This window comes from Gossypium arboreum, chromosome 2, assembly GCF_025698485.1.
Source record: "Gossypium arboreum isolate Shixiya-1 chromosome 2, ASM2569848v2, whole genome shotgun sequence".
NCBI lineage: Eukaryota > Viridiplantae > Streptophyta > Magnoliopsida > Malvales > Malvaceae > Gossypium > Gossypium arboreum.
Window position 1 is genome coordinate 104,041,137 of NC_069071.1, and position 22,587 is coordinate 104,063,723.

A 22,587-nucleotide genomic window follows, 5' to 3' on the forward strand; every position below is an offset into this window, starting at 1 on the left:
GGACTGCGGCGGCTAAGGGAAGGAATTTTAAGGAAGAAGACAAGGGTGACGTAAAGTTAGGGTTTGAGGATTAAAAAGGGGACACGGTCGTGTGAGGCCCGTATTGGGCCACACGCTCGTGTCACAAGCCCATGTGGCTCGCGCCTAGCCCGTGTTTATCGCAAAAATTGAATGCCCAATCGTCACACGACCTAGGGGCACGCCTATGTGTCGGTGCTGTGTGGTTCACGTGGCCGTGTCGTACAGCCGTGCTCCATGCCCTTCACTTCTTCCATGCCTGTGTGGTACTTCACATACCTGCGTGTCTGAACACATGGCCATGTATCTTGCCCGTGTGGCTCCCTGACTTATTTAAAATTTGAAATTTTAGCTCCATTTTTCACACGGCCTATGACACGCTTGTATCTCATGGCCGTGTGCTTTACACAGCCGTGTCGCATGGCTGTATGGATCAAATTCATGGTCGTGTGGCTCGATACTTGGGAAATTTTTAGCCCTGTTTCCACACGGCCAAGGACACGCCCATGTGTCCAGGCCTTGTGGGCCACTGTACCTGTATAAAAACACTAAAAATAGCTAAAATAAACTAATTAGTGGTGTTAGTGCTCGAGTTTCCTCTTGAGAAGTGCTTATTTAGAGTCTAAGCTTGACTTAACTCTCATTTGCATGATTACGGTGGATCACGGAGTCGAGACTCCTCTTTCTCACTATCAATTCTATTATCCACATAAAGTTTAAGTCGAGTAATATTTACTTTAAAAGTGCCAAATTGAGAATGATTTACTTCGACTGTACCGTATGGGAAAACATTTAGTACCATGAAGGGAGTTGCTCCATTTGTATTAAGCTCTGAAGTAGCAATTCGGGGATCCCTTTCATCAAACAATACTGTATCCCCAACTTTAAATTGCATTGTTTCATCCCTACGCTTATCGAAGTGTCACTTTGATTCATCGTGTGCTTTTGATTTCTCCTTGACATATGTTCACCATTCGTCTAGTTCATCGATCTGAAGCCTTCGTTCTTCATGAGTCGCTCTGTTTTTATTACATGGATTAGAATGAGGCTCCATCACATTCTTCCTAGGGGAGTCCTGAAAAGGAGTTTGAGTTAAAACATTATTCAAGTTAATAGAAATTAAACAATCGTCTCGATTACTAGGTATTTTTGTAGAGTCACGAGCTTGAAACTTAATCGTGTCATCACCTACACGAAGTATCAATTCACATGTGCCAACATCAATGATAGTTCTAGCAGTTGCTAAAAAGGGCCTTCCTAATATTAAAGGTACGTCACTATCCTCATCCATGTCTAGAATAACAAAGTCAACTAGGAATATAAATTTATCAATTTTGACAAGCACGTCTTCAATAATACCCTTAGGAAATCTAATTGTTTTATCAGCCAATTGAATGCTCATCCTAGTTTGTTTGGGTTTCCCAAGACTGAGTTGTTTAAACATTTTATAGGGCATGACATTAATACTTGCTCCTAAATCACCCAAACCATTGTTAACGTTTAAACTACCAATTAAGCAAGGAATCGTAAAGCTCCCTAGATCCTTCAACTTGTTGGGTAGCCTATTCTGTAGAATGGCTGAGCAAACTGTGTTCAACTCCACATGCGATGCATCATCCAACTTCCGCTTATTTGCTAAAAGCTCCTTTAAAAATTTAACTGTGTTTGGCATCTGCGAAAGAGCTTCAATAAACGGTAAGTTAATATGTAATTTCTTTAATAATTTAAGAAATTTACCAAATTGTTCATCTGCGTGGTCTTTCCTGGTAGTACTGGGGTATGGTACACGAGGTTTATATTCTCTACCTACCGGTTTTTGCTCATTGTGGTCCACCTCATCCTTACCTTTACTTACCACAAATCCTTGCCTCAGTTCTGGTTCAGGTTCAACTAACCCTTCTTCATCTCGAACAGTAATTGCATTAAGATGTTCCCTTGGGTTAGTTTCAATATTACTCGACAAGCTACCTTGTGGTCGTTCAAAAATCAACTTAGCAAGTTGTCCTATTTGAGTTTCGAGCCCTTGAATCGACACTTTCTAATTCTTAAGCGTTGTTTCGGTATTCGAAAACGAGTTTCTGACACCGAAATAAATTTTGTGAGCGTCTCTTCAAGGTTTGGTTTTTTCTCTTGTTGGTAAGGTGATTGTTGGAAACCTGGAGGATGCTGTGGTCTTTGATTTCCTTGACCACCCCACGAGAAATTGGGATGATTCCTCTAACTTGCATTATAAGTGTTACTATATGGGTTATTTTGAGGTCTAGAATTATTACCCATATAGTGGATTTGTTCCTCCTCGGTGCTAAGATTTAAGGATGGATAATCTGTGTTATGTACTTCTCCTCCATTTGAATCACACCTCATCACTGGGTGTACCTGAGTAGAACCATACAAACCATCAATCTTTTTATTTAAAAGTTCCACCTGGTTGGATAGCATAGTGACTGCGTCGAGGTTGAAAACACTAGCAGCTTTCGTTGGCTTCGTTCTCTTGACTTGACACTGATAGTTATTCAGTGACATCTCTTCAATAAATTCGTAAGCCTCCCAGGTGTTTTGTTGTTTAGTGTTCCACCAGCGGCTGCGTCGATAAGTTGCCTTGTTGAGGGGTTCACACCATTGTAAAAGGTCCGAACCTGCAGCTATAGAGGTAACCCATGGTGAGGGCACCTTCTTAATAAGTCCTTGTATCTCTCCCATGAATCATAAAGAGTTTCTAAATCCATCTACACAAAAGAAGAGATATCATTCCTCAATTTAGCCGTTTTAGCCGGCAGAAAATATTTAAGTAAAATTTTTTCGGTCATTTGTTCCCAAGTAGTGATTGACCCTCGTGGTAATGAGTTTAACCACTGTTTAGCTTTGTTCCTCAGTGATAATGGAAACAATCGAAGGCGAATCGCATCATCAGAAACGCCATTGATCTTAAAAGTGTCACAGAATTCTAGAAAATTTGCTAAATGAGCGTTTGGATCCTTGTCCTACAAACCATCAAACTGAACAAACTATTGTATCATTTGAATTGTGTTAGGTTTCAGTTCAAAATTATTTGCAGCAATGGCAGGTCTAACTATACTCGATTCAGCTCCTGTTAAAGTAGGTTTAGCATAATCATACATAGTACGAGGAACAGAATTCTGATCTACTGGGTTTACAACAGCCACAGGAGGTAACAGATTATTTTGATTATCAGCCATATCCTCAGTCGTGGTTTGAATATCGTCCTTTTGCCCTTCCTCTATGTATCGTAGGCTTCGCCTTATTTTTCTTCAGTTTCTGCGAGTTGTGCTTTCGATTTCACTATAAAAAAGTAGAGGTCCTGACGGGTTTCTTCTAGTCATAAACTATAAAAACCTGCCAAAAGTAAATAAAAGAAAATTTTAGTAATTTAAGAAAAATTAAAAATTAAATTAAATTTCAAATAAAAAAATGGCTAAAGAATAAAAATTAAGCATTCCTAATATCTTAGTCCCCAACAACGGCGCCAAAAACTTGATGGTCGCTAAACTAACTAAAAATTTGACTTAAGGTAAGCGCACCTATCGAACAGTTGTATAGTTATGGGGAGACTGGAAATATCATATCCACAAGGACTAAAAGTACTAGTACTTACTATCTTTTTATTATTTAGCCTAAAAATTTAGGGAATGTTTTATCTAAGACTAATTATCTAATTAACTGAAGTAGCGACAGAGATCAATGTTGAAAAACATACTTTTGAAAAACCGATTGAGAAGACAATACCCAAGAAAGAATCCTCCTAGACTTCACTTCTTACCTTTGAATTAGACGATTTATTCACTTGACTTATTCCGTAGAAATCCCTGATTTATTTTAACATCCCTTTCGAGAAAAAAAAAACTGACTCTAGGTTGATTAATCGAAATCTCTTTCTAATTAAAACCCCTATTGTCGCATTAACTCGATTTATGGATTCCCTTATTAGATTTGATTCTAATACGGTAGATTTATGTCGTCCTATCTCATGGATTACATACAACTTCGCTTAATTATGAATGATCTACTCTTAAATAGAGACGTTTACTCCACTGAATAAGCACATCAAAAAACTGAATTAATATCCTGGAATATTAAAGCAAGAATTAAAACTCACAATTAAGAATAAGAATAAGTATTTATCATATAAATCAAAGAGTAATAAGATTTATTTTAGGTTTCATCTCCCTTAGGTATTTAAGGAGTTTAGTTCATAATAATGGAAAACAACTTAAAGTATGGAAAACAAAAAAACATAAAGAAACCCAAAGAACTTCTAGGAAATTGGATGGAAATCTTCAGTCTTGATATAGATCCTGTCTCCGAGGTGATTTTGATGGCTGTTCTTGAGCACTTTTCTGCCTTCTACTCTGCGTGTCCCCCTTTAATTCTCTTCTAGGGTGTTTATATAGGCTTTAGAAAGCTTCAAAACCCTCAAATGTGTCCTTTTCTGAGTAGAACTAGACTTGGGCTCGACAGGGACACAGCCGTGTGCCATGCCCATGTGAAGGTGCTCAGGCCTTGTGCAATTCTGACTTGGATTAATGTCAACACGGTCATGACATACGAGTGTGTGGTCTACCCGTGTGTCACACACGGGCGTGTGGATCACCTGTATGGAAGTTTCTAGGCCGTGTGAAACACTAATTGCCCAATTTGTCCATTTTTGGCCCGTTTCTTGCTCTTTCCGCCATTATAAGCTCTCCTGAGTATAAAATATGAATTTAAAGAATTAGGAGCATCGAATTCAATAAAACCTAGGAAAAATCATCCATAAATATGCCAAGCATGGGGTAAAAATATGTATATATTACGGCTTATCAATTCTAGGATATTAATTCAGGTTTTTGATGTGCTTATTCAATGGAGCATAAGTCTCTATTTAAGAGTAGATCATTCATAATTAAACGGAGTTGCATGCAATCCTAGAGATAGGACGACATAAATCTGTCAGATTAGAGTCAAATCTAATAAGGGAATCCATAGATCGAGTTAATGCGACAATAGGGGTTTTAATTAGAGAGAGATTTCGATTAATCAACCTAGAGTCAGTTGTTTTTAGTCTCAATAAAGATATTAACATAAATCAGGGATTTCCACGGATTAAGTCAAGTGAATAAATCGTCTAATTCAGAAGTAATAAGTGAAGTCTAAGTGGATTCTTCCTTGGGTATAGCCTCCTCTATCGGTTTTCCAAAAGTATTTTCCAACTTTAATCTCTGCTGTAATCTTAGTTAATTAGATAATTAGTCTTAGATAAAACACACTCTTAATTGTTAGGCTAGATAATAAAAAGATAGTAATTACTAGTACTTTTAGTCCTCCTGGATACGATAATTTCGGTCTTACCATAACTATACTACTGTTCGATAGGTGTGCTTACCTTAAGTCAAATTTTTAGTTAGTTTCACGACCATCAAAAATGTTATTTTGAGGGACTAAAATGTGAAATAAATGAAATGTATGGACTTTTATGAGAGCTATGAAAATTTGGCTAAGCTTGTGTATAAGCAACTTTTGTGTATTTTGTGATTTTGTGAATTAGGGACTAAAGAGTCAAAATATGAAAACGTGAAGGCTAGTTTGCAAAATGCTCTAATATGTGTATAAGGATTGTTTTGAATGATTTTAGGAATAAAAGGATTAATTTTGAATACATATAGATCAAGAAAAGAGGAATTCGGATTTAGACCGAGGGAAGTCGAATATTATAGAATAAACGATCGAGTCGACAATTCCGAGTACAAGGTAAGTTCATACGCAAAATAAGATGTTATAAGTATGTTTTGACATTTTTATTATACACTGATTGTATATTTATTTAGTTCAGATGATTATGATGATAAATCAATGGTATTTGGCACTAAGTGTGCGATTTGAATTAGCTTCGGCTACTTAAGGCACTAAGTGTGCGATACCGAAATAGCTTCGGTTAATTGAGATGGCACTAAGTGTGTGGATGTTAAAACATTGGTGATCTTTGGAAAGTCTTAAAATATCCGAACAAGAGGTGAGATGAAAACGAATGAATACTAGAATGTTCAGGTAAGTATAATACCTATGTAGTAGATGGTAAAATTGCATAAACGTTAATTGATTTGGTATAAACATATGGATTGTGTTGGTATAGATTTGATAGATGATTTGAGAAATTGCAAGTACTTATGTATTAATGATTTTTGGTATGAGCTTACTAAGCTTTTGAAAGCTTACTTTGTGTTTGTTTGCATTGTTTTATAGATACCGACGCTACTGTAAGCTCGGGGATCGTCAAGGATCGTCACCACACTATTGAACCTCATTTTGGTATTTTGAAATTGTATATTTTGAAGTATGGCATGTATAGGCTAGAAGTTGTGGGATTATGTTTTGTGATGTATATATTTAGCCATGTGATTTTTCTAGTTGGTGTTTAAACTCATATTTGATAATGGTTTATGGTATGTGATGTTAATATGCAATTGTGATATGTTTTAGTTGGTAAGTTTTGGTAAGTTTAGCTTGAGATTGACTGATGTATAAATGATGAATGTTTTGGCATAAAATTGGCTGAAATGGTGGTGCATATATGCTTGTTTCTTTGCTTATAGGTTGACCCAAATTTGGGGTGGCAAATTGGCTATTCAAATGGCCTATTTTTGTCCACATAGGTATAGACACGGGCATGTGTCTCGGCCGTGTCCGACACACGGCTATGTTGTAAGGCCGTGTGTCCCCTGGGGTACCTTATAATTGTAAGTCAGGGCCAAACACGACCAAACCACACGGGTGTGTGGCTAGCCGTGTAGGCTCGACCACAGCCAAAGAACACAGGCGTGTCTTGTAGTCGTGTGAGCAAGTCAGTAGCTATGCCCTGTTTTGACACGGATTAAACACACGGGCGTGTCCAAGGCCATGTGAGGCACACGGCCTGATCACACGGATGTGTGACCTTTGAAAAGTTAAAAATTTTTATAAGTTCTGAAACTTTTATATGTTATCAAATTAGTTCCGAATACAAGTTTAAGTATTGTGTACTCAATTTTATGTTCTTAATGAATGTGAATGAATGACATTTATTGTAATGATTTGATATTTGATATACGAATATTCTGAATTGTGTTGTGGGTTAAGTAATGCCTCCTAAACTATTACGGGGATGGTTACGGGTTAGTGGTGTTACATTTAATTGGTATCAGAGCTATGGTTTAGTCGATTCTAGGACTACCATAGTGTTTGTGAGTCTAGCTATACATGTCATATTTATGAACTGTGATAATGTGATGAATCCTAACATTAAAATGTGCTTTTATATAGCAAATGGATCCCGAAAGAGCCGTAGCAGACAATGTTGAAAGCAATGCACCTGCTCCCGCGCAAGGAACGGTGCCATCTGATTCTCAACCGGCTACGAGTAAATGTGGTGGTGAGGCTAGACAAGCCTTCTATCAGATGATGAATGATTGGTTCACCCAATATATTAGAACCAATCCTGCTGTACAACAATCTCCACTCCCGGTTAATCCTCCTCAAACTCCTATTATGCCATCAGTGAATCCGATTCAGTTAAGTCGACCATTAGTTGATAAGATTAGAAAATATGGGGCTGAAGAGTTCCGAGCTACAACGAGTGACGATGCTGAGAAAGCCGAATTCTAGTTAAAGAACATGATAAGAGTGTTTGATGAATTGTCTTTGAGTCCCGAGGAATGTATAAATGTGCTGTTTCCCTTCTGCGAGATATGACGTACCATTGGTAGAAGACTTTGACATCTGTGGTTCTAAGTGAACGGGTTACTTGGGATTTCTTTTAAATTGAATTTCGAAAGAAATATATCAGTCAGAGATTCATTGATCAGAAACGTAAAGAGTTTCTTGAGATTAAACAAGGCCGTATGTCTGTCACAGAATACGAGTGAGAATTTGTAAGGTTGAGTCAGTATGCTCGAGAATGTGTATCTTCAGAAGCTATAATGTGCAAAATATTTGAAGATGGTTTGAACAGAAATATTCGTTTGTTAGTCGGGATTCTAGAAATCAAAGAATTCATTGTACTTGTGGGACGAGCATGTAAAGCTGAAGACCTTGGGAAAGAAAAAAGAAAAGCTAATTTTGAAGCTAGAGAGGTACGAAAGAGATCATCGGGCAAATCATTTCAATCTGGATCAAAGAAGTTTAGAGATGAAAGTAGTCGTTCAAAGACTAGTGTGGGACATTCGAATAGATATCGTGTTAGATCGCAATCGAATTTCAAATCTTCAGCTATGTCTGTTGCTAGTGTCGATAATGCAAAGAATGAAAAGCCTGAGTGTGATCAATGTGGAAGATGACATTTCGAAGAATGTTGGGGAAAAAGTAATAACCGAGCTTGTTACATTTGTGGTTCAAGAAATCATTTTATAAAAGATTGCCCAGATTTAGTTGAAATAGATAATGTTCAGAATCCGAGGCAGAGTGGTAATGCTTCTCGTGGTAAGCCTCTCAAAAATTCGGGAAATATAAGCGGTAGTCAAAGAGGAACAAAAGACATAGCTGTTAGATCTGAGGCTCGTGTACCTGCCAGAGCCTATGCTATCCGAGCTCGTGAGAAAACTTCATCGCCAGATGTGATTATGGGTACATTTACTCTCTATGATACTTCTGTGATTGCTTTGATAGATCCTGGATCAACACATTCGTATATATGCATGAACTTAGTGAAAAGTAAGACTTTACCTGTAGAGTCTATTGAATTTGTAATTAGAGTTTCGATCCCCTTAGCCAGATGTGTTCTGGTTGATAAAGTATGCAAGAATTGTTCGTTAATGTTTCGAGACACTTGTTTTCCTGCTAATCTGATGTTGTTACATTTTGATGAGTTTGATATAATTCTGGGTATGGATTGGTTAACTTTGCATAATGCTATGGTGAATTGCAAACGAAAAACTATTGATTTGAGATGCAATAATAATGAAATAGTCAGAATTGAATCTAGTGATTTGAATGGATTGCCTGCTGTAATATCTTCGATGAAAGCTTTAAGTATTGTGAGAAAGGGTTGTAAAGCTTATTTTGCATATGTGATTGATTCGAGAGTGTCAGAAAAGAAAGTTGAATCAGTACCTGTTGTGTGTAAGTTTCCTGACGTATTTCCTGAAGAACTTTCGGGATTGCCTCCAGTTAGAGAAATAGAATTTGGTATTGGAGTGGTACCTGGTACTACTCCGATTTCAGTAGCTCCATACAGAATGGTTCCGACCGAGTTAAAAGAATTAAAGTTCCAGTTGCAAGAGTTGACCGATAGAGGATTTACTAGACCAAGTTTCTCACCTTGGGGTACTCCGATTCTATTTGTGAAAAAGAAAGATGGTACGATGAAAATGTGTATCGATTATTGTCAGTTGAATAAAGTGACTATCAAGAATTAATATCCTCTACCCCAAATTGATGATTTGTTTGATCAGCTGAAAGGAGCTGTTGTGTTTTCGAAAATAAATTTGAGATCAGGCTATTATCAATTGTGAGTGAAAGACTCAGATATTCCGAAAACTGCTTTTAGAATGAGGTAAGACCACTATGAATTCTTAGTTATGCCTTTCGGATAGAATAACGCACCTGCTATCTTTATGGATTTGATGAATAGAATTTTTAGATCGTATTTAGATCAATTTGTTGTTGTATTTATTGATGACATATTGATTTATTCACATGATGAATCTGAACATGCCGAGCATTTGAGATTAGTGCTACAGATTTTGCAAGATAAGTAGTTGAATGCGAAGTTCAGTAAATGTGAATTCTGGTTGAGAGAAGTGAGTTTTCTAGGCCATATTGTATCAGCAACTGGTATCCGAGTTGATCTGACCAAAATTTCAGCTATTCTGGATTGGAAACCTCCGAGGAATATCTTTGAAGTCGGTAGTTTTCTGCGACTTGCTGGTTATTATAGAAGATTCGAGAAAGGTTTTTTGATGATTGCGACTCCGTTATCAAAACTGCTACAAAAAGATGTAAAGTTTGAGTGGTCTGAAAAGTGTCAGAACAACTTTGATCGGTTGAAAACTTTGTTGACTGAAGCCCCGGTATTGGTACAACCCGAATCGGGTAAAGAATTTGTGATTTACAGTGATGCTTTATTGATTGGTCAGGGATGTGTTTTGATGCAAAAAGGAAAAGTCATTGCTTATGCTTCGAGACAGTTGAAGCCGCACGAAAAGAACTATCCAACACACGATCTTGAATTAGCTGCGATTGTGTTTGTTCTAAAAATTTGGCGTCAATACCTATTCGGAGAGAAATCTCACGTATATTCTGATCATAAGAGTTTGAAAGTATTTGATGACTCAGAAAGATCTAAATCTACGACAGAGAAGATGGTTAGAACTGCTAAAAGACTATGAACTTGTGATTGATTATCATCCAAGAAAAGCTAATGTCGTTGCTGATGCCTTGAGTCAAAAATCGTTGTTTTCTTTGCGTGCAATGAATACTCGTTTGATTTTATTAGATGATGGTTCAGTTTTAGCCGGATTAAAAGCAAGACCTTTGTTCTTACAGCAGATTATCGAAGCTTAGAAGTTTGATAATGAAATTTTAGCTAAACGAGCTCAGTGCGATGTAGAGTCTGATACAGAATTCAAAGTTGACAAAGATGATTGTTTGAGATTCCGAGATTGAATTTATGTTCCAAGAAATTCAGAGCTAATTCAGATGATTTTGAACGAAGCTCATAATAGTCGTTTATCTGTACATTCGAGTAGTACGAAAATGTATAATGATCTGAAACAACATTATTGGTGGTCTAGAATGAAAAGAGATATCTCTGAATTTGTTTCTAAATATTTGATCAGTCAGCAAGTTAAAGCGGAACATCAAGTGCCATCGGGATTGTTACAACTGATTATGGTTCCAGAGTGGAAATGGGATTGAGTGACCATGGACTTTGTTTCGGGTTTGCCCCTATCTCCGAGAAAGAAAGATGCAATTTGGGTTGTAGTTGATCGTTTGACGAAATCAACTCATTTTATTTCGATTCGATCCGATTACTCGGTTGATAAATTAGCTGAGTTATATATTTCTGATATTGTGAGATTGCATGGTGTGCCATTGTCTATAGTATCAGACAGAGATTCGAGATTCACATCACGATTCTGGAAGAAGTTGCAAGATGCTCTAGGTAGTAAATTGCACTTCAGTAATGCTTTTCATCCGTAAATGGATGATCAATCTGATTAGATTATTTAGATACTCGAGGACAGGTTGAGATGTTGCATTCTTGAGTTTGAAGGTACGTGGGAACAATATCTACCTTTAATTGAATTCGCTTATAATAATAGTTTTCAGTTCAGCATTAGAATGGCACCTTACTAAGCTTTATATGGTCGCAAATTTCAGTAAACGTCTGTATTGGACTGGACTCAGTGAAAATAGGATTCACGGGGTTGATTTGATAAAAGGAACTGAACAGAAAGTGAAAGTGACTCGAGATAGTTTGAAAGCAGCTTCCGATCGTCAGAAATCATATGCAGATTTGAAAAGAAAAGACATTGAGTTTGAGATCGGCGATAAAGTGTTTTTGAAAGTGTCTCCGTAAAAGAAAATGCTTCAATTCGGTAGAAAAGGCGAATTGAGTCCGAGGTTCATCAGGCCGTATGAGATTATCGAGCATATTGAGCCGGTAGCATATAGATTGTTGTTGCCACCAGAGTTAGAAAAGATTCATAATGTGTTTCATGTATCGATGCTTTGACGATATAGATCCGATCCTTCGCATGTGATTCCTCCGTCTGAAATAGAGATTCAGCCTGATATGACTTATGAAGAAAAGCCAATCCATTTTTTAGCTCGTGAGGTTAAAGAACTGTGAAATAAGAAAATTCCGTTAGTTAAAGTGATGTGCCAGCGACATGGTATAGAAGAGGCCACATGGGAGCCTGAAGATATTACGAGACAGTTATATCCGAATCTATTCAATGGTAAGATTTTTGGGGACGAAAATCCCTATGGGAGGGAGAATTGTAATAGTCTGGTTTTGACCCTAGTCGGAATAGTGGTTTCGGGACCACATATCCTAGTAAAAAAAATTTTTAAATAGTATTTTTTGTGCTTATTATAAGTGAATTGACATGAGTGAAAGTCTCATGTTCAATTTAATCGTATGTGTGTTCAATTTGTTAAAAGGACTTAATCGCATAATTTGTAAAAGTTGTATGCTACTTGTTTAAAGTGCCTTTTTGACTTGGCTTTGTACATGAGAGGTCCTTATGTTGTAAATGGACCATTGAACTCATTAAATGACATTAGAGGACATTAGTTAGTGGAATTTATAATGAAATAGCTAAGGTTAAAATAGTCATTTGAGTAATATTATGTGTTTTAATAAAGAAATCATAAAATGGCCATGCAATATCATCTTTGTTGGCCGATTATTTGAAAGAAAAAGAATAGAAAAGATCAAGCTAGGGTTCGGCTGAAAATTGGTGATTAAGGTATGTATTGAGCTCAGTTTTGATGATTTTTATGTTTTTGTAATCGTTGCTTCGAATACTAACAAGCCCATGCCTCAATTTTCGATTTTGATGATAATTTTGAAATCTTCCATGGATGTATTCATGAGTTTTGTGATGTTATAATATGAAATAATAAAGTTTGATATTTGGTTTACATGATTTGTCTTTGGATTTTTGATGAAATTGAGTATTTTGGGATAATTTGTAAAAACATGTTATTTTGAGGGACTAAAATGTGAAATAAATGAAATGTATGGACTTGTATGAGATCTATGAAAATTCGGCTAAGCTTGTGTATAAGCAAATTCTGTGTATTTTGTGATTTTGTGAATTAGGGACTAAAATGTCAAAATGTGAAGGCTAGTTTGCAAAATGCTCTAAATATGTGTATAAGGATTGTTTTGAATGATTTGATGAATAAAAAGGGTTAATTTTGAATACATATAGATCAAGAAAAGAGGAATTCGGATTTAGACAGAGGGAAGTCGTAGATTATAAAATAAACGATCGAGTCGACAATTGCGAGTACGAGTTAAGTTCGTACGCAAAATAAGATGTTACAAGTATGTTTTGATGTTTTTATTATACACTGATTGTATATTTATTTAGTTTGGATGAATATGATGATAAATCAATGGTATTTGGCACTAAGTGTGCGATTTGAATTAGCTTCAGCTACTTAAGGCACTAAGTGTGCGATATCGAAATAGCTTCAGTTAATTGAGATGGCACTAAATGTACGGAATTATTATAGCATCGGATAATCTTTAAAGCACTAAGTGTGCGGATGTTAAAGCATTGGTGATCTTTGAAAGTCTTAAAATATCCAAACAAGAGGTGAAAATGGAAATGAATAAATACGAGAATGTTCAGGTAAGTATAATACTTATGTGGTAGATGGTAAAATTGAATAAACATTAATTGATTTGGTATAAACATATGGATTGTGTTGGTATAGATTTCATAGATGATTTGAGAAATTGCAAGTACTTATGTATTGATGATTTTTGGTACGAGCTTACTAAGCTTTTGAAAGCTTACTTTGTGTTTGTTTGCATTGTTTTATAGATATTGATGCTACTGCAATCTCGGTGATCGTCAAGGATCGTCACCACACTATTGAACCTCATTTTGATATTTTGAAATTGTATATTTTGAAGTATGGCATGTATAGGCTAGAAGTTGTGGGATTATGTTTTGTGATCTATATATTTAGCCATGTTATTTGGCTAGTTGGTGTTTAAACTCATATTTGATAATGGTTTATGGTATCTGATGTTAATATGCAATTGTGATATGTTTTAGTTGGTAAATTTTGGTAAGTTTAGCTTGAGATTGAATGATGTATAAATGATGAATGTTTTGGCATAAAATTGGCTGAAATGGTGGTGCATATATGCTTGTTTCTTTGCTTGTAGGTTGACCCAAATTTGGGGTGGCAAATTGGCTATTCAAATGGCCTATTTTTGTCCATACGGGTATAGACACGGGCGTGTGTCTCAGCCGTGTGCAACACACGGCTATGTTGCACGGCCGTGTGTCTCCTGGGGTACCCTACAATTGTAGGTCAGGCCCGAACACGACCAAAGTACACGGGCGTGTGGCTAGCTGTGTGTCCCAAGTCAGGCTCGATCACGGCCAAAGCATACGGGCATGTCTTGTAGTCGTGTGAGCAAGTCAGTAGCTATGCCCTATTTTGACACAGCTTAGACACACGGGCGTGTCTAAGGCCATGTGAGGCACACGGCCTGATCACACAGGCATGTGACCTTTGAAAAGTTGAAAATTTTTATAAGTTATGAAACTTTTATATGTTATCAATTTATTTTCGAATGCAAGTTTAAGTATCGTATACTCGATTTTATGTTCTTAATGAATGTGAATGAATGACATTTATTGTAATGATTTGATATTTGATATACAAATATTCTGAATTGTGTTGTGGGTTAAGTAATGCCTCCTAACCTATTCCAGCGACGGTTACGGGTTATGGGTGTTACACCATATTGATTGAATTAAACATATCAACATCACAAGTATTCATAGGCATGTTCATAACAACAACAATAAAATTAAGAGGATAAGAAACAAGAATCAAATTCAGTTTTTCTCCAAGGCTTGACTAGCTCCGCTCCTCCTTCTCCGCTTGTTCTTGTTGAACCGAGGCTTCCACAAACACTTGAATGTTGCTCCAAACAGTGGTTGAAGGACTCTTTTCCAAGAGGTGAAATCGGCAAGGGAATGGGAAGGAAAATGAAGAAAAAAGGAAGGGTTTTGAAGAGAGAAAGTGAGAGAAAAGTGAGAGGATGAGAGGTTTTGAGGTGTGCTTGAAATGAGCAGCCAAAGGGGGTAGTTATAGGTTGAGATGGCTGCTAAAGATAGCAAAAATCAGCAGCCATAGACTCCCTCCATGACTGGCCACACATGTGGCAAGTTTGAAGGTTTCAAACTTGCTATTTTAAGGTAAGGACAAATCTAAGAAGGCATAATAATGGAGGGGTTTGAATGCAAATTCAAGGAGTCTTCAAGGGCTGTTTTACAAGCCAAATAATCAGCCAAATAAACTGATTGGGTCAGCATGTGGGACGGTTTTGGGCCACCCAATGCTAGGTTGGATCAGTTTTCTCAGTTCAGCTCAACTGGGCCTCTTTTCATATTGGATCAGTTTTCTCAGTTCAGCTCAACTGGGCCTCTTTTCATAATTAATTAATAATAATTATTTAACCCAAAATTAGTTGGATTAAAATTAAAATTAATTATATTATGAATTAATATTCATAATTTGGACCATCTTAGGCTGAAAAATTAATTCACCTCGATGCTTCAAAATTGCTTCTCGATTTTGTGCTTCTAGCAGTGTCTGCCGAGCCAATTTTTTCCCTCCTTTGTGCGAATCTGTCGAAAATAAGTCAAAATTAATCAAAATTTATTATTGATGATCATTTTATGAATCACTATACTAGACTACGATCACGACTAAGGCAAGCACACCTATCGAATGACAGTATAGTTATGGTGAATCCAGAATATCGTATCCATAAGGACTAAAAGTACTAGTATTAACTATCTTTCTATTATTTAGCCTAAAATAAAAGGGATTTGTTTTAATCTAAAATTAACTAAACTAATTAACTAATGAATGCGACAGAGAGTGAAGGAAATAATCGAATAAACCAATTATAAAGACAATACCCAAGGAAGAATCCACCTAGACTTCACTTATTATTCTGACTCTGAATTAAATGATTTATTCCCTAGTCTTGATCCGTAGAAATCCTTAAATTATGTTAATGTCTCTTTTGAGACTAAGAACAACTGACTCTAGGTTAATTAATTGAAATATCTTTCTAATTAAAACCCCTATTGCCGCATTAACTCGATCTATGGATTCCCTTAGTAGATTTGACTCTAATCTGACAGATTTATGTCGTCCTATTTCTAGGATTGCAATCAACTCCGCTTAATTATGCTAGATCTACTCTTAAACAGCAACTTTTGCTCCACTAAATAAGCACATCAACTTGAATTAATATCCTGAAAATATTAAAACAAGAATTAAGAACACATAATTAAGAATAAGAATAAGTATTTATCATTAAATTCAGAACAATAAATAATAAGATTCGTCTTAGGTTTCATCTTCCCAAGGTATCTAGGGAATTTAGTTCATAATGTAAAAGGAAGACATCTCAATTTTAGAAAAAACAACAAGACATAAAAAACCCAAATAAACTTCGAGAGAAATTTGAATGGAGATATTCAATCTTGAAGTGGATCTACTTCTGAGATGATTCCAACGGCTTCCTTCGAGTAATTTCTGCTTTCTGCTCTGCGTGTCCCCTTAGGTCCACTTCTAGTATGTATTTATAGAATTTAGAATGCTCAGAAACCCTAAAAATTGGCTTTTTTTTTGCGTGTTTGGGAAATAGGGAGCAATATCGACACAGGCTGCCACATGGGCGTGTGGCTATCTCGTGTGGCTCACACGAGCGTGTGCTCAGCCTGTGTGGAATTCGTCTTGGTCGTATGGATCTTTCAATCAGCCCATTTTGTCCGTTTTTGGCCCGTTTTCTACTCCTTTTGTTCCCCTATGCTCTCCTAAGTATAAAACATGATATTAAAGGATTAAAAGCATCTAATTCACTAAATTATATGATAAATCATCCAAAAATATGCTAAGTATGGGATTAGAATGTGTTACTTTTATGGTTTATCAAGTATCCCCACACTTAAGTGTTTGCTTGTCCTCAAGCAAAATTCTCATCTCACAATTAAAATTAAACTCTCCTAATTCATAATTCCCATCAATAATGTTTTATCATAATTTCATAAATAATCATACATTGATAATTCAACTAAAAGAGCACTAAATGCTCAAGTAATCCAAGTCTACCATTTTTAAAGCATGAAAAATATAGGTATTTTCCCTTATCTAAATAATTACTTTTAATTCAAAAATTAACAATAATTGACATCCTCACTAAAGATTCACTCAAATCACTCAAAGTGTTTAAGGTTCAAAAATTAAGCACTCAAAAGTCAAACATGAAAGATTATTACTATAAACTTGCATGAAAATCAAATCTCCACCACCATAAATGAGATGATACACAAATCAAAAGGTTTTTAAAGGGTTGTAAAGGGGCTTAGATTAAAGGTGTGGATAAAGGCTGAAAAAGAATGTTAGAATCAAGATCGAATTGATAAATTACCTAAAAAATAAACTAACACTAAATAATTACATCAATCAAATTTATTAAAGACAAACATGAGCTTCTTCTCAGAACATGAAGTTAACTACTTAAGCTCAAAACAAAGAATTAATAACAATCAATCATATATGTATTTTTTTTCACTTTTTTTTAATGAATGAAAAGAAGAGAAAATTATACAACTAAAATAAAAGAAAATAGTTAGGCAATTAACCAAATCAAATCTCGACAAAAAGAGAGTCAATAGAATAGGAAAAATTCTCAGTGAATCAAAAAGTATGATGTATGGGTTAATATTAAGGGTAAATTAAGCAACGGTTTGTTAGGCTCAAAGGGGTTCACTAAGGGTTGATTGTGAATGTGGGCTTTTTGTGCGGTAAGTGGGTTAAAACCTAGATGCCTTTATCATCTCATTATATCAAACCAAAGGTGTGGTCTTGACATGTATAATTGAAGCAAGTTCTAGAATAACCATTCAATATTGACACACTCATAACCAATAATAAAGTGAGCAAGAAAAAAAAATATGCTCTAAAGGCTCAAAATCTCACAAATATTATGGTTTTTGATGTCAATCTTGAAAATTTCAAACTTGAAGGTAATACCTCAATTTAGGGAAACAACCTAAAATTTTTAATTCTGAAAAGAGACTTATCATGCTTGATTCTTTAGTATCTTAAAGTTTAAACCATCAATGCACAAGTATCTATGAATTTAATCTAAAACACCTCAATGAAAATCACAAATCAATAAGAGTTCATTCTAAAAGTAATATGAGAAAATTATTTAAATACAAGGCATAATTTAGGGATTTTCAAATAATCATATAAATAACCTCCTCACACTTAACATGTACATTGTCCTCAATGTACGAAAATATATAAACATAATTAAAACATAATATCATAAGATAGGGAGATAATCGAAACTGCCTTGAATGGTGGATGAATTTCCCAAAATAGTTAAAAGCAGAATTGTAGATAAATGTGGAGGGAGTGCAAAATTCTGAGTAACTGACAAGAAAATAAACACAATACTGAAGAAGATTAAGAGGGTTACTCAATTAGAAACAACCATAATAATTAAAATAAAGTTCAAAATAGAAAAACAAAATAAAAATAAAAATCAAAGGAAAATAAAAATAAAAATAAAAATAAAGATAAAAAACAAAAATAAAAATAAACATAAAGATAAATAGACTCAATGGTCCTCATCGTCAGATGAATGCATTGTCGGCGCTGGAGGACCAATATGTAAGTGCTGGCAGATCTGCTGCAAAGTCGCATCAAGCCTGTCAAATGGCTCAGAACAGTACTGATAGAAACTCATGAACTTCCCATAAGACACTCCATGAGAGCTAGTAGTAGAATGGACCGGTCTATGACTTGAATGTGGTGGCTGAGGTGGATCCTCGTGATATGGATGAACATCATCAGTGAAGTCCACGGGGTTATCCTGGACGTCAGAACAAAGTAATCGGTACTGTGGAGGATCCACTCCACGTCGGTGCTCGATCATCCTCATATGGATCATGCTTAAGATACCCTGAGGGGACATCTGGCCGATGAGGGTAAGTGTCGAGGACTGCTTCGGTGTGTCGAGAAGACCAAAGTATCGAGCGAGGTGAGTCACGTAAGAGCCTAGACAGATGGGATCGTTCCTGTGGCAATCTATCTGATGGCGAAAGGTGAGAGCAATGAAATAAGCTAAGTCGAATATGTGCCCGGCCACCATGCTCCAGAGATAGTACGCGTTAGTAGTGCTCACAATTCCTGTGCTCTCTCTCCTGCCAGTCAACATGTGAGCTAATAAGTCATGGATGTATCATAGAGCCGGAGGTCGTCTTCGAGTGACTTGAGTCATAAGGTATCTGACTAGTTGTGAGATCAGTCCAATAGCACGAACGTGAGTAATGGATGTGACGGTGGAGGTGAGGAAAGTTTTCGGCACCCATAAACTCATCGGTGTAGATACCCAAAGCTATGACAAACTCAAGGACGCTCATATGTCGCACCAAGCCACCAAGTCGGAATGTAATGGTACCGTGCTCGTCATGCGATGACATCACGCGCTGAAGGTAAAATGTCGAGCAAAACTCCAAAGTAAGCTCCATATATGTGGGCTCGACGATATCAAATAAATGGTCCAATGGTGTTGTAGTAATGAAAGCGCAAACCTCATCAGCTAGTCTGACATGCTCCAACGTTGCCCAGTCAATGCATCGATCTAAACCAAGTGGTCGCATGCGCAAGAGCTGGAATAAGTCCTTAGGTGGGTCTGTAGAGAATCAGAGGTAAGGATGACGAACCTTAGCAGAGGCACTCGAGGAGGTCGCGCCAAGACCCTTTCACTTTTTCGAAGCGGGGATAATGACTTTGAACTTGCAACGAGTGTTTATCATAATGTATCTACAAGAGAGAGAGTAAAGTAATTAAAAGGACGATCCACATAATAGGGAAGTGAAAAATCAAATGGTCTAAGAACAAAAGTTGACTATAGATATATAAAAATTAATCAACAGAATATTAGAATCAATCAAGAATGTAGTATAAAAGTTTAAATGATCAATTAGAGCATATGGACAATTAAAATAGCAAGACTAAAACTAACACAAAATAAATATATAACACTGTTGAGTTAGAAGAAAATAAACTAAAGGAAATAGCTAACAAATCAATTGAGAATAAGCATAAAATCAAGTCTGAAAGAGGTTAGATAGCCAAGAAGCAAGAAAGCATAAGTCGAATCTGGGCATAACACTAGTGGAAAGCTGGCAAGGATAAGAGTTAGAAAGTATACTGCTGGAGATGAATAAAACATAAAACTAAAATCAAGAAAAAGTAAAACAAAAAATGATAAGCATCAGTAGAAGAGAAAATAAATAAACTAAAAATTTCAAATAAAATAAAATTAAATAAAGAAATTAAAAGAAATACTAAACCGACTGTTATGGTGGGCGTGGTGAGACGACCAGTGAGAATCAGGCTTGGATGGTTAGTGGCTAGGGCTGGTCAGAGAAAGAGGTAGATGGAGGAATGGGGAAGCGACGCTGATGAGGGGCGAGGGGTTTGTGCGTGTGCGTGCTTGGGAAAGGGAAAAAAATGGTGAAAGGAAGAAAAGAAAGAGGAAGGAAAGGGAAAAGGGGAAGGAAAAAGATTCGATGAGATAGGGCCGAGTCACAGTAGCCGGTCGATGGACGGTGAGACGGAGGAATGAGCGGTGGCGTGTAGTTGAAGAAGATGGGGAGAAAAATAAAAAAATGGAAAAGGAATTTAGGGTTTGGGGGGTTCTAAATTGGACATGGTCGTGTAACGGTCCGTGTTGGGCCACACGGCCATATCACACGCCCGTGTGGCTCAACTTCTAGCCCGTGTTTGTCGAGAAAAATAATAGCCCACTCGTCCCACAGCCTCGGACACGCCTGTGTGTCCAAGAGGTGTGGTTCACACGGCTGTATCGCACGGCAGTGTGCTACATTGTTCACTTCTCCCACGCCAGTGTGGTATCCCATACGCCCGTGTGTTCGAACACACGGTCGTGCGCCTCGCCCATGTTGTAACACCCCTATCCCGTATCTGTCGCAGGAATAGGTAAGGGGTATTACCAGAAAAACAGAACATTTCAAACCAATTCAGAAACACAGATATCATATAACATCATTTCATAAGCAATCATCTCTTAAAATGGTTTACGAGACCTAAAATATACTTTTAGGAACAATCAAAACTAAACCAAACCCATTTAAAAATTTCAGAACTTAGAAAATCTTTCAATTTTGTTGAGGTCACACACCCGTGTGACCAGGCCGTGTGCCTCACATGGGCATCAAACACACCCATGTGAACCAGCCGTGCCAAAACAGAGCATGCATACTGACTTTCACCCATGGCCAACAGACACGCCCGTGTACTGCAGTCGTGTGATACTTAGCTAGCTACTGACTTTCTTACACGGTCACAAGGCACGCCTGTGTCCCTTGACCATGTGCCACAATGTAGGCTTGGTTTAAGCCAACTTGCCACCCTTATATGAGTCTTTCCTACTAGCAATGTTAAACAACATTCATACAACAATTTTTAGCCAATTCCATGCTTATAACATGCTTCATTACATCTAAATTATCATCATTCAATAACCCATTCAAAACCATATCAAACTTAACACATTCATACCATTTGCTAGCCAACTCTCATGGCATAACATATATTTACAAATCAAAACTTGATACATAGACCTTTTAGCTATACATGGCATTAAAATATTTACACTTTCAAAAGTACCAAAATGAGTTTGGTAGTGTGGTGACGATCCTCGACTATCCCCGAGCCTTTAGTAGCTATGATAACTGTAAAACAGGCATAAATCACATACAGTAAGCTACAAAGAGCTTAGTAAGCCAAATACAATTGGTTTAACTACTAAAGGACATAAATACAATTCAACCATAAAGATTCATAGCCATTTCATAGAATAATTCATAAGCTTAACCGTGCTCCTTTGTTCGCATTTATGTCATGCTTCATTTCCAAATTCCATGCATATTTCACAGAGACAGGGTCTTTCATATTCAACAATTTAGTTCGATACAAACGTACCTGTATAATGCCGACGTCCCAGATGTGGTCTTACATGCAATTCAATATCAATGCCTCTGTCCCAGACAGGGTCGTACACGAAATCAGATACGATGTCGATGTCCCAGACATGGTCTTATATGTAAATCTTAATCGAGGCCTGTGTCCCAGACACGGTCTTACACGATATATCAGATAGATGTCAACATTCCTTTAGAAGTATATACAGTTTTTCGGATAATAACATATTATCATACTTTACTCAAAAGATATTCATCAGGCTCTCATGGCCATCCAATACAGATTACAATTTATGTATGTGAAAATTAGTCAATTTAACACATAATTGTAATTTGACTTACCTCGTACGGATTTCGGATGAAACGAGTCGATTATTCAACTATTTTGGATTTCCCTCGATCTAAGCCTGGTTTCCTTTGTTCTTGATCTAACACAATTCAAATTCAACCATTCAATCATTCAATCATTCATTTCATTGAAAATAATCCATGAATACATATTTAGGGCACTTTGCATTTTAACCCTTCCATTTTTAAACTTTGGCAATTTAGTCCATTCTTCACAAAATCACAAATATGTAAAATTCACCAAGACTATAGCTTGGTTGAATTTACATAGCTTCCATACAAGCCCAAATAATATATTAAATTCATAATTTAGTCCTTCAAAACCTCATTTTCACAATTTAGCCTAAATAGCTTTATTTCATCAAAAATTTAAGAACAAAGCATGATAATCTCACACATATCTTTCACAATCCATATAAAACATTACAAAGCTCAAATAATCATCAATGTC

At 36.5% G+C, this 22,587-nt stretch overlaps 1 non-coding gene across 1 annotated transcript; it reads left to right on the forward strand.

Annotated features, from left to right (window-relative positions):
* The first annotated feature begins 2,670 nt into the window (after positions 1–2,670).
* Positions 2,671–2,777, forward strand: LOC128289619 (small nucleolar RNA R71). Its single transcript, XR_008279263.1, has one exon. It is a non-coding gene; the product is annotated as a small nucleolar RNA R71 (small nucleolar RNA).
* The last annotated feature ends 19,810 nt before the right edge of the window (positions 2,778–22,587 follow it).